The 13,988-nt window shown below is 41.3% G+C and overlaps 1 protein-coding gene across 4 annotated transcripts in view; it reads right to left on the minus strand.

Moving 5' to 3' along the window:
* Window positions 1-13,988, minus strand: part of sorcs2 (sortilin-related VPS10 domain containing receptor 2) — a 727,841-nt gene that overhangs the window by 238,758 nt on the left and 475,095 nt on the right. The window lies entirely within an intron of this gene.

A 13,988-nucleotide genomic window follows, 5' to 3' on the forward strand; every position in this document is an offset into this window, starting at 1 on the left:
GGCAGCATCTATAGAATATTGAACAACACAGCATAGGAATGGGTCATTCAGCCCACAATGTTGTGGCGATTCAGCTAAAGAGCAAATCACAAATATCCAAACACTAATCCTCCGACCTCCTGACCATGGAGGAGCGTTTCAGGCCAAATCCCTTCATCAGCTCTCTTCTAAATGGCCTCGCACTGCTTTCAAAACTTTTTGTTCTTAAATAATTACTTCTTGGGTTTTTCCTATTATCAGAAACCACTCCAGATATTGACAAAAGCAATTCCACCTTGCTTAGGGTGCAGGAACTCTAGCCATAATTGAAGAGGGTTACTATTCACAAACCAATTCTGCAGATGCTGGAGATCCAAAAGAACACACTCAAAATGCTGGAGAAACTCAGCAGGTCAGGCAGCGCCCATGGAAATGAATAAACAGACAATATTTCAGGAAAAAATCATTCTTTAGGACTGAAAAGGAAAAGGGAAGATGCTAGAGTTCTTCCTCTCCAGCCCTTTATCTTTCCTACCCACCTGGCTACACCCATCACCTTCTAGCTATCCTCCTTCCCCCTTCCTTCACTAGTTTATTCTGGCTTCTTCCCCCCCTTCTTTTCCAGTCTTGAATAAGGACATCGGCCTGAAGCATCAACTATTTATCCATTTCCAAAGACGCTGCCTGGCCTGCCAGCATTTTGTGTATGTTTCTATTCTCTAATTTTGTTTTGGTATCTCTGTACTTTAAACCACATGCCAGGATGCTAATTTGTCTTTTAGAAGGTAATGGTACTGGCGCCTAAAAGCTCATGACACGGCTCTGCAGCTGAATGAATTTATTTCAGTGCTTCTGTTTGTTACCGATAAAGGAAAAAAAGTCAATTAATTATTGTGTTTACTTGTCAATGGGCAAAGCAGGCAACTTAAAGCAAACAATACAGCTTAATTGAGTGTCTTTTTATAAGCAGCAAAAGCTTCTTTGCACAAGCAGAGAAACATTATCAAAGGTTCAGATTAACATCAGGAAACATAGAAACATAGAAAACCTACAGCACAATGCAGGCCCTTTGGCCCACAAAGCTGAGCTGAACATGTCCCTACCTTAGAACTATCTAGGCTTACCCATAGCCCTCTATTTTTCTAAGCTCCATGTAGCCATCCAGCAGTCTTAAGAGACCTTATCAGTTCCACTTCCACCGGCAGCCCAATCCACACACTCACCACTCTCTGCATTAAAAAACTTACCCGACATCTCCTCTGTACCTTCTTCCAAGCACCTTAAAACTATGCTCTCACGTGCTAACCATTTCAGTCCTGGGGAAAAGCCTCTGACTACCCACATGATCAATGCCTCTCATTATCTTATATACCTCTAGCAGGTTACCTCTCATTGCTCCAAGGAGAAAAGGCCAAGTTCACTGAACCTATTCTCATTAGACATGCTCCCCAATCCAGGCAACATCCTTGTAAACCTCCTCTGCACCTTTTCTGTACGTTTCCACATCTTTCCTGTAGTGAGCACAGTACTCCAAGTGGGGTCTGACCAGGGTCTTATATAGCTGCAACGTTACCCCTGACTCTTAAACTCAATCCCATGATTGATGAAGGCCAATGCACCGTATGCCTTCTTAACCACAGAGTCAACCTGCACAGCAGCTTTGAGTGTCCTATGGACTCGGACCCCAAGATGCCTCTGATCCTCCAAACTGCCATACCAAGGCTGTGTGCTTAGCCGCTGTCCTACTCACTTTATATTTATGGCTGCGTACCTAAGAATGGCTCCAATGCCGTATTTAAGTTTGCTGGTGGCACATCAGGAAGACTGAAAACCTGGCTGAGTAATGCCATGTCAGCAAGACAAAAGAAACTCAAGGTTCATGAGCCAGTCTTCACCGAGGAGCAGAGGTGGAGAGGGTCAGCAACGTTAAATTCTTTGGTGTTACCATTTAAGAGGACCTGTCCTGTGTCTAGCATGTAAGTGCCCTTAAAAAGAAAGTACAACAGCGCCTCTACTTTCTTAAAAGTTTGTGAAGGTTTGGCATATTATCTGAAACTTTGACAAACTTTTATGTAAGTGTGGTGAAGAGTATATTGACTGGTTACATCATGGCCTGATATGTAAATACCAATGCCCTTGCATGAAAAAGCCCACAAAAAGTAGAGGACACAGCCCAATCCATCACAGCTAAAGCCCTCTCTGCCATTGAATACGTCTATAGAGTGATGTCACAGGAAAGCAAGATCCATTATCAATTACCCCTCCCCTACCTCTCCTCTTGCTGCTGCCATCAGGTAGAAAGGTACAGGAGCCTCAGGGCCTGCACCACCATGTTCAGGGACAGTTACTACCCCTCAACCATCAGCCTGTTGCCAGAGGCAATAACTTCACTCACCCCATCACTGAACTGTCCCCATAAAACATGACGCTGAGAAACATCCTGGGTTGCGCTGGGAGACATCATCCCTGATGTAACCTGGGGTCATCGGGTGTTTCAGGTCTTTCAGTATCAGACACCCTCGCCAAAGCAATTCAGCCAAGGTTGATCAGGCCTTGGCTTGGGTCCCAGCAACAATGGTCCGTGAGTCACACCTCTTGATCCACAACCTCTCCAATTCAGCTCATCATTTAGAGCGATACACCCTCGTACCCGGGTGCTGGAACTCCTCTGTCCCGTCTTCTCCCCTCCAAATCTTTCACTCCAACTAGCACAGTTCCAACCCCAAGTGCATCAATTTTTCAGTGCACCAGCACTGCACATCCTGTGAATTCACTTTGCTTTCACTCGCTTCATTGTTTGTGGTGATAGTTTACCAGAATTTACTTAAATGTAGTGCAAAAAAGTGCTATTAATAATGATTTTAATCAAATTCCTTTGCTTTTGAACTACCAGTAAGCTGTTGCATATAGTCTGTAGCGCCATCTTAAACCAGGAGTCTAGTATTCTCGATATTTATTGCTTATTTGTTATTATCATTTCTCTCCATTTGTACTTGCAGTTTGTTGTCTTTTGCACTTTGGTTGTTATCCACCCTGTTGGGTGCGATCTTTCATCGATTCTACTCTGTTTCTTGGATTTACTGCGTTTGCCTGCAATAAAATGAATCTCAGGGTTGTATATGGTGACATATATGTACTTTGATAATAAATTTACTCTAAATTTTGACACCTGCTATCACGTCTGTGTGGTCAGTGTGCTTTGAGTGTCTGAACATTAAAGTTCATGTTGGTGTGAGCTGCACCAACACACGTCACTACGATATGCAAAGCTGTCAGCTACATGATTGCTGGAAAATAAATTCACCCATAGATTATATGTCCCATTGGCTCAGGTGATTGGGAAGCTCCCCATTCCTTTTACCCCTATTCAAATTAAATCTGTGAGCAAGTTGTCCATTAGCTTTCAATTACAAATGGATTGCTTCTGCTGCTTGCGTCAGTCATGTCAGCCAATTGCACATCACACTGACTGTGATTCTGAGAATGAAGGCAAATTGATTAGAGTTGCTTAACTCAGTATACACTGACACAGTTGGGAAAACTAAATGCAATTGTGGAGGTATGAGCGAGCATACTCTGCTTTTATTACTGCTCAACTATCTGAACAGGCAAAACTATTGTGTAGATTATTATTCTTTTTTTCAAATATTAAATTATTTCCATATATTATTTCTTTCTTTAGTCTTATAAAGTATATAATTAGTTCAATTTCTTTTTTTAGTCCTCTGTGTATATGGCAGTCTCCATTTCATATTCTGATGAATGATTTTCGAGCTGCATAAACCAAAGGAGCAGCACAATGAAGATCAAAGAAAGAGACTGGAGGAAGAGGAAAAGAAATCAGTTTATGAGAATATTTCCTACATCGAGCAGATATGTAGGCTGTGTGATCTGTGGCTGGAGTGAACCTGTGGCCCAAAGACTGATCCTTTAGAATAATTTTTTATTTTTGTATAAGTTTTTCCAATATACTTTACCAGTTATCAATGAAACTCATCAGCAGAAATCAGTTTGAAAAGCTCTGCAAGAATGTTTCTGTGCAAGCTTAAATGGAATGAAGTTTTTTTCACTACAGTAAAGTCAGAAAGAAACAGATTGATGGGCCAAACAATTTTTCTCATTGTGTGCAATTGTATGCTCAAATAAGTAGCTGACCCACCACATAGAACCATGAGTTCCAACCCAGCATCAGTCCAGTGTGGCAATCTCAGTATGTAATATGCATAAATGCATTTTGATTAGTAAACCACAAAAGATCCAAACACATTTCAGATGGGGGATGCTGGCAGGCCTGGTACTTCCATTCAATGTTCTCAACATGGTCTCTGAAAAAGCCCAACTGCCATTGCTCTGGCTTTGTCAGGGGAGGTGACTCATAATCTTCCCAAGGAGATTTAGGGATAGGATTTAAATGCCCACATCTTATTTATGAATAACAAAAAAATCTCCACTGCCATAGTTCAGTATAAATCGGGTTGTATGGGTTACAGGAGAGATACCAAACAAAATTCAGCCGAAGGAACGTCTACATGGGTCAAATTTCGACTGTCTTGTCCCACATCATCCATGCTCAACCATCCTCTGCCTAACTCTTCTGCTACCTCAGTGTATATGTCTTTGTTATTCCTGCAACATTCAGAATTTTTACCAGCCCATGCCAGCTTCACTTCCATCAGTCCCTCCCTGAATGCAGCCAAACCTTTTCCAAAACAGGCTGCACAGTTTACACTGGAATATTGGCTAGGTGGTGAGAAGCTGTCTTAGTGCTTCTGAGTTCGGCCATGCAGCAATAATGTGCAGCAGGCATATATTAAGTGAACAGAACCCTCAGAACCCTGAAGGCTCTAAACCCTGAAGGTGAAAAATGATGCACAATCACCTCACACCACACACATATTCTCTTTCACAAAATCGCCAAATCCCCAATTGTATCTTGCATTATACTTGCTTTCCTTTAGTCTCCTCTTACAGAGATAATTTAAGGCAGGGGGAGGCCACTAAGCAGACTGAAGACTGTATAAATGATCTCAGATGTCATCACCTACCCACTGACACCGGGGTGTTAATTGTATGTTACACTACAGCTGCTACTCTTTACATTCTGTACCACAGGCTGTCAGAATTCAGGAATTATAATCAAATACCTTCTGGACATATAGATCTGAAAAAAGATATTTAAGCCTGGTTGATTTTTTTAAGACTGAGTTAAGTAGAATAATTGTAATGCAATTAATTTAACTGTAAGAGTGATTTTTATCATTTCTATTCTTGAGTTTTCCCTTTCTGTCTCATTTACATCTTCCCATATGCCTGACAGTGATGCTCTGGAACTGATTGCTGGGAAGAAAGCTGGAATTACCCAGGGGTCTACTAGTTGCCCTGCTGGTCCCGTGTGAAAGACCCTCACCTTCACTCGACAGGCAAGTCAGAATGGTAACTCAGTACATGAGGGATAATGTTTGCATTCTGCACGTTATCATTGCAACTCACAAATCACAAGCACATCACTGTCATCACACGACCGGCTTTATTTAGCTGATAACACAAACCAATTTGGATATGAATAGTGCCTTCACTAGGACGTTTTGATTTGCATGCTTCAATCATCCTTGCCAGATCTACTTCCAGAGTGCCTACAAAGCATTTTGAAAACATTAGTTAGCATGAGAATTCTCAATCAGACGAGAAACTGGCCTATGCTATGGAAGATCTGTTGGATCTAGCTACAATTTCTCTCCATTAGTTGTCCAGCATGTTTTCAAGAGATATAAAGGCGTGAATTAGTTTTTCAGCATCATTACGTGACAGAAATGGACGTAACTTTCCAATATTTCTTGAGTGTAGAAATGCTGCTCTGGTCACTTTCTTTACGTGGGATTTAAAATTCAAATCTGAATCAAAGATAACACCCAGGCTTGTTCCTTCTAATTTTACAAAGGAAGCCAAGTACCCAAGTTAAAGTCAAGGACGATGCAGAATTCCGCAATGCGTAATAGGATTACAGACATAGAAATACACCAGTGTCTGCAGAAGCACTTTAATCAATCACAATGAGCACCATTTTCATCAAGAGCCTGCCACTTGCAAAAGGTCAGAGACTACTGATTCAGGAAATCTTTTTTCTTCGCATGCAGTGTTACAAGATGCTTAATTGTTAAAACACTGAGGAAATCAGGGAAGCTAAACCAGGATTAGGGAGGTCTGTTGGTGGGGGTGGGGGTCGAGAAGAGATGAACTTTATCTGGGGTTGACGTCAGGGAAAGTGATATATACCAGCAAAAGGTGAGTTGAAGGTCTACAGTTGGCAGTATAAGGGTGAGTGACAAGCCAGAAGTCTGAATTTTGTCCTGCATTGCAATGGGTGGTCAGGAAATGGTCAAAATTGTAGAGGTGTCAAGGAGGTTTTGTTTATACCTGAGAGAGAATACCATGAAATACTAACAGGGGGCCCCAGTGTGGGAAATGGGAGCTGAATTGGAAATTATGTCATTACATAGGAGATACGGGAACTGCCTGATCAACACCGGCTTGATTTCCACAGCGGTCAGCTGATCCAATTTCAATTTAATACAAAAACTAGTGTTGCACTTCAGGAAAACAAAATCAATATCCACGTGCATAGTCTGCTAAAAGGCAATGTTATGCCACTAGATTTCCAGGTGACTCAGAAAGGCAGCGTCCATTATTAAGGATGTCCAGCACCCAGGGGATGCCCTTTTCTCACTGTTACCATCAGGGAGGAGGTACAGAAGCCTGAAGGCACTCACTCAGCCATTCAGGAACAGCTCCCCTGTTCCATCTGATTCCGAAATGGACATTGAATCTTTGGACGCTACCTCACTTTTTTTTAAATATACAGTATTTCCTTTTTTGCTCCTTTTAAAAAGCTATTCAATATACGTAATTAATTTACTTATTTATTATTATTTTAATTTTTTTCTGCTAGATTATGTATTGCATTGAACTGTTGCTGCTAAGTTAACAAATTTCACATCACATGCCGGTGATAATGAACCTGATTCTGATTACATTTCAATACCAACAAAGCAATGATTGAATATGGTAATTAATTAACTAGGGAATATGCACCACATTTAACAGAATGAACATCTGTGTAATAATGATCTGAACATAATGAGTTTTAAAATAGATACAGAATGGACACAGAAACTTCAAAGGGGAAAATACCCATCTGGAAGATTTCTTGATTTCAGTGACATAAGAAGGAATTAAATGAAGACGGAATAGAAGCAAAGAATAGCAGGAGATCAGTCTTTAGAGTGCAAGTAAGTCATACCTAATATGTTGCCATATGGAACGATGGAGCATCCAAAACTAGGATTTTGGAGAGCTAAGAAGATAAAGATTAAAATGAAATAGGAAAATTAAATTTAAAGCCAATTTTGGGATGAGAATACAGGGAACTAAAGCAGTTTACAGAGAATTTTGGAAACTAAACGAACAAAATGAAAGTCAAAAATTGTAAATGTGAAAGGAAGCTCTAAAAACTTTTAGAAACCTAACATCCTGATATTGAATTAGCTTCTTCTTTGTCACTGAGCTATATACGTGAGAACTCCCGAATGTAAGTTCATCTGGTACTACAGCCAGTCAACAAGGTGATTCACTGCCAGGTTTGAGAACAAAAGGTGATAGATATCACACATAGATTTCTTCTAAGCCTCCAGCTAATGAAGCAAAGCATTCTGGGATAAAAAGGTTCCATTTTGTCACATTACATTTTACAGAAGTTATAAACACAAAGACTTCAAGGTTTCAGATATATTTCCAAATAGGCAATAAATGGGAACAATATCCATATAGAAAGAACACATAGAATTTGAGAGGAACAGTATCGTAAAGCTGGAGTTTTGTTTCATTAAAAGAGAGTTACTATTTTTAATGCTTTGCAACAAGTGGTACATATTTTAAAGGGATAGGGGAAAATAATTAACAGGTTGAAGAGACAAATGGAATAGCTGACATTCTACATTGAGGTATTGAATACAAAAACAAAGTATCTGTGTTTGATCCTTAGAAATTACAGGGTAGCATCAGTTGAAGTACTAGAGCCAATAGTTTAACAAAACACTAACCAGAGCAAATCCACCATGATTCAAGGAACTGTGAGGGATGCCTCCATTATTTGTAGAGATCAGATAAGTGTGATTATTTGTAGAGATCAGAATAGATCAGGTCAATGTGGTGAAGAGATTTAAGGAAAAGTTTAACAGACGTGCCTATAATTTTGCAGTGCTTTTAAAGGACAAATAGGGAGAAACAATTTTCTTCTGGCAAATGAGTCAGTATTATTTTAATTGGTTGCAAACGAATAAAAGGGAGATGTGGAAAAATATCTCCACAGGGTCCTGTAAAACATCATCTGAAATATTTCCATATGGTCCCAGAACAAAACATCTGAAATGTTTCATATGGTTCTGTTACGTATCCCGTAACTGGATAACTTACCAGCAAAGACAGAGAGGTCCGTTGAAGTCTGATGTCACTATTTTCAAACGTTTTTATTTATAAAGGGACACAAAAGTAAGGTTAATACATACATTCAGATAGTGCACATCGTCAACACTCAATCTAAAGCGCGGGTATAGTAATAATCATCATTAAGAAGTGAGCTCTACTGTTGTCTAGGGGTTAATAGATTGTCCGTTGGAAACATAAAAGTCACTCAGAAGTCTGCAGGCCTCAGCCTTTTGAAAATCTCTGGGTTTCACGTGGGGCGACCGAGAGAGAGAGATTGGGGAGAAGAGAAAGAACTTGCCGAGTCTTGATGAGGCTTCCGTGAAATCAGGGGGGAGCGTTGGTTCCCTCTCCCCGATGTTATTAAAAGCGGTTTTCTGTGATTCCAACCACAAATTCCAATCCCAGAATCTAACACACGTGGCTTCCTTCAGAATGGCTTCCCGCTGCTGTGGGAACACTCTCTCATGTCTTCTTGGTGCATCTGAGGGGGCTGCCCTCCGAGACTCTCCTTTATACTTCCTCACGGGGTCGCAGGTGTCAATCAGGTTGGGATGATGCAATCTCTCTCTCAACCAGCCCACCTTGCCCGAGGGCTTTTCACGTGGTCTCCATGAGACAATAGTCGCTGTCGTCTTATTCTGCATGCCGGGTGGGACGTGCAGTTTGGCATGTTTCTCTCTCTCTCACTTCCTGGGTCTACTGACCCCCCGCCCCCACCCCGACAGGTGCTCTTGCGATTCTCACAAAGGAGGGGGCTGGGATCATAACAGTCCCAGAACACGCCATCTCAAATATTCCATATGGTCCAAGAACACAGCATCTGAAATGTTTCCATATGGTCCTAGAATGCACTATCTTAACTGATCCATATGGTCCCAGAACACACCATCTTATATGTTCCATATGTAAGGGGTTTCTGCTTTATGTTACTGCGATCAAAATGGCTTCTTTGTTATGTTAAAAGTAAGAATGCTTCTTTGTTATGGTAACTGGTGAGAGAGTGCTTTCTCTCGCAACTTGTTTGGGTTATAATTACTGATAATGAGAATTGTATTCATTTGTTAACCAATTGGGATAGATGTTATTCTTTCTTGTGGGTCTGTAAGCTAGTGTTGCACGGCCTTTTGAGGAGTTGGAGGGGAGATCGCGCTGGATGCGCTCTGGTTGACCACAAGGTTGGTCCCAGGCAGCGGATCGAGGAGGTCGATCCTGAAGGTGGAATCTCATGTGGATAGGGTGGTGAATAAAGCTTTTGGTATGCTGGCCTTTATAAATCAGAGCACTGAGTATAGGAGTTGGGATGTAATGTTAAAATTGTACAAGGCATTGGTGAGGCCGAATTTGGAGTATTGTGTACAGTTCTGGTCACCGAATTATAGGAAAGATATCAACAAAATAGAGAGAGTACGGAGAAGATTTACTAGAATATTACCTGGGTTTCAGCACCTAAGTTACAGGGAAAGTTTAAACAAGTTAGGTCTTTATTCTTTGGGACGTAGAAGGTTGAGGGGGGACTTGATAGAGGTATTTAAAATTATGAGGGGGGTTGATAGAGTTGACATGGATAGGCTTTTTCCATTGAGAGTAGGGGAGATTCAAACAAGAGGATATGAGTAGAGAGTTAGTGGGCAAAAGTTTAGGGGTAACATGAGGGGGAACTTCTTTACTCAGAGAGTGGTAGCTGTGTGGAATGAGCTTCCAATAGAAGTGGTAGAGGCAGGTTCGGTATTGTCATTTAAAGTAAAATTGGATAGGTATATGGACAGGAAAGAAATGGAGGGTTGTGGGCTGAGTGCGGCTCAGTGGGACTAGGTGAGAGTAAGCGTTTGGCACGGACTGGAAGGGCCAAGATGGCCTGTTTCCGTGCTGTAGTTATTATATGGTTATAAGATCGAATAGTGGACCAAAGACTTCAATAGTTGAACTCCAATGGTTGGGCACAAATTGACTGAACTCTGATAAATTTTGGCACCTTTTCTTTCTTTTCTTTCATATATATTGTATTGTTATTAATTACCTAGTTCTAGTAAGATTTATAAAGTGTAATTTGTAAAATGTACAATGTGTGCTGGCTGATGATTGATGTTTGAGGCTGTATCAGGTGGCATTGCATAGCAACTGGCGCAACCACGAGACAAGGTTGGGTGGGAGACTGAGTCTCCCCTAGAGACGTACGAGCCGATATAGCTGAGCGTTACACATATGGTCCCAGAACACACCATCGAAATGTGTCCATATTGTCCCAGGACACACCATCTGATATGGTGGTGGAATGAGATTTTCTACAAAATTTCAAAGACAATTAAGTATTATTGTACAGGGTTCTGGGGAAATGATGAAACACAACCCAAAATGAGCATCTATTGCAAAAACACTTGCATGGTGTAACAAGTCTAATAGTCTTTTCCTGTGTTGTATGAAATTGGAAGTGGCATGGGTGGGGGGGCAGGGAGGGGTTGTAAAATCAATCATCCTCAGAATTGGATACAGGGGTCCATGATGCTTAATTGAGCTTTCAATTGAAAAGCATACAAGCTGCCAACTCATTGTCTCTTGCTCACATAAATAATTTCAATATCCAAAAAACATTAAACACCCTGCTAAATGGCTGAAAACATCAGCAAAGGACCAAGTTCATGAGTGGCTTGTTCTAGTTAAAGCCATCCTCTTCTATTTTTTTGAGGGAAAGGTCCACTTTGGCTGTAAGACCTACCAGCTGCAATGGACAACTTCAATCAGAGCTGGGAAAGAACAGAAAGGAGTATTGTGGGAGGCTCTGATAGCATATTGCAAACATTACCATGGGAGATCACTCCTCTGCTTCAGCAAAAGAAGCCACTGCATAATAAACACTTCAATTTCTCTTCCAGGACAAAGGTGTTGCCGCTAAGGTAAAATGGAGACATAGAATAGCACAGGAACTAGTCCCCCAGCCCTGTTCTGAAGTAATACAGCTAATGATGCCTAATTAAATTAATCCCTTCTGCTAACACATGATCCACCTCGCTCTGTGCAAAAAAAAACTGTGCACATTTCCTTTGAACATCACACTTTTCACCTTAAATGAGAGCCACAGAGGTGTAGCTATATGTCCAAATTACTGAGGAGAGAATCTGGTAATCAACATTGTTACCTATCTACGCACAGCACAGACATACACTCATCTCTTTATATTTGGATACACTAGTACTACAACCAACAAGGGAGTAGAGGAAGGGCGATTTGCATTCAAAAGGTTAAATAGAGATATTACCATTGAAGGATCAGCATGTTGTGAGACATTGGGTCCAAACTCACAAGTAGCCCTTGGTTAATCCTTACAGAACTGGATTAATAACCAGCACAGAAGAAACTCAAACAGCAACTAATCTCTTATCAGATGAGTCCTTGATTGTGACAGAGTTGGGAGAAAGGGTTTGCAGAGGGGACCCTTCCTACTGCTGAATGTGTCTTCTGCTGTTCAACATGTTGAGCAAATAGTTGAAGAACTGTGCTCCATGACAACACGAGTGAAAAATCAACTTTGTACTCTTAATGAAGTCATGATCATTGTCTTCTTCGACCACGTATTCAGTGTTTTCAGCAATATGGTCAATGTGCATGAAATGTGCATGAACCCTGGGCTATTTCTGAAGAGCCAAGAACATGTTCAGAACACCATAATACAGTTCTAGTAATCCCTGTTTTGCCTTAAGTTTCTGAAAATTATGGTCCAAAGAAGTAAGTCACCACGCTCACCTGTAATGGGATGGATCAGTAGAAAGACTTGAAGCCTTGAACAACGAATCTTTTTAATTGAACTGTTGACAGTGTGGAGATGATATCAATGTGTGGTTGAAATGTGCTGAGAAATGTTCAATGGATTTTAATACTGTCACACGTGAGGTGGTGCATTTTGGGAGTACTCATCTGGCAAGGATGTACACTATGGGGTTCTGGAGAGTATGGACAAGGACTGGGACCTTAGTGACAGGTCCAATGATCCTCAAGATGGCAGCACAAGTAGATAACATTTTTAACAAGGCATAAGGGTTAATGGACTTCATTAATTCAAGCACTGAATACAACAGTAGGAAGGTTATACTCCATCTGTATAAAACATTGGTCAGACATGAACTGGAGTAGGGTCCGCAGTTGTGATCACAACAGATATAATAGCGCTGGAGAGGATATTTGGCAAGATATCGCCTGGGATGGAGTACTTCAGTTGAGAGAGAGACTGGAGAGGCTGGGTCTGATTTCTTGGAGTTGAAGAAATTTCGATGGGACAAGATTGCGGGATATAAAACTATGAGGGGCACAGACAGAATAGACTGCAAGACACTTCTCTCAAAATCAGAGGGAAAAAACTTAGATGAATATTTGAATCACCTGGGCATAGAAGGATATAGAGGGGGTCAAGTACTGGAAGATATGATAACTTTTTGATGGGTGCCTACTGGTTTGTATGGAATGTGGTCAGCTGAATGGATTTCTCTCCAATGAATAACCTGAAGACTCCACATACACTGCAGATTAGGTGGCTCCAAAGGATGCCCCTAGTATCACCCGGTTAGGGTGCTGTCTACGGTGCATCTATAAAAACTGGTGATGGTCAAAGGGAACGGGCCATTTTTGTTTTAGCCTTCTAAGGAACTGGTGCACTTTCTTAGCCATGACTTTCACTTAGTTGGATCAGGGCAGGCTATTGATGATGTTCACTCATCGAAACTTGAACATTTCAACCTTTTCCACTGCAACACTGCTGTAGACACTCAGCCCCCGCCCCCTTGCTGAAGTCAGCGACCAGCTGTTGTGTTTGCTGCCAGTGGAGAAAGGCTGTCATCACCATACCGTGCCCACCCAAAACCATCTACCCCAAAAATGGTGCCCAGTGTCAAAGGTTATTGATGTAGATGTTGGAAAGGATTATTCATTAATTGTAAATAGAACAGTTGCATGTGGAACAGGGTTTTCATGTATAAGATATAATCATGAAATAGCAGAAAAAATAAAATTTGACTGAAGCCCACTCAAACATCAAGTTTGTCTGACAAGGATCCCTGCTTAATTAGGAGCACCAGTTGACGAGAGTCCATCGGAAGTCTCATGTAAGAATGATCACAGGCAGACAGGAGAGTGGAGGATCACTGATCTTCTACATTTACAACATTTTTATTTTAATTTAAGCTACTAAAATAGATCAATATTGCAGTTAAGAAAATTGGCCTCAATACCTCCTTGTGTAATTGGATCCATGATTTCCTCACTGGCAGACCCCAGCCAATTCAGATTGGCAACATCTCCTCCACAATCTCCAGCAGCACCGGTGCACACGACTGAGTGCTGAGCCCCCTGCTCTACTCACTTTATACCTGCAACTGTGAGGCTAAACTCAGCTCTGTTGCTGATAATACCACAGCCCTTGGCCAAATCAAAGGTGATGATGAACCGCATAAATGAGAGAGCTTGAAACTCAGACTGAGAGATGGCACCACAACAGTCTCTGAGTCAGCAAGACCTCAGAGCTGAATATTCATATGAGGGGG

The sequence above is a fragment of the Hypanus sabinus genome, chromosome 3 (genome assembly GCF_030144855.1).
Source record: "Hypanus sabinus isolate sHypSab1 chromosome 3, sHypSab1.hap1, whole genome shotgun sequence".
NCBI classification, from domain to species: Eukaryota; Metazoa; Chordata; class Chondrichthyes; order Myliobatiformes; family Dasyatidae; genus Hypanus; species Hypanus sabinus.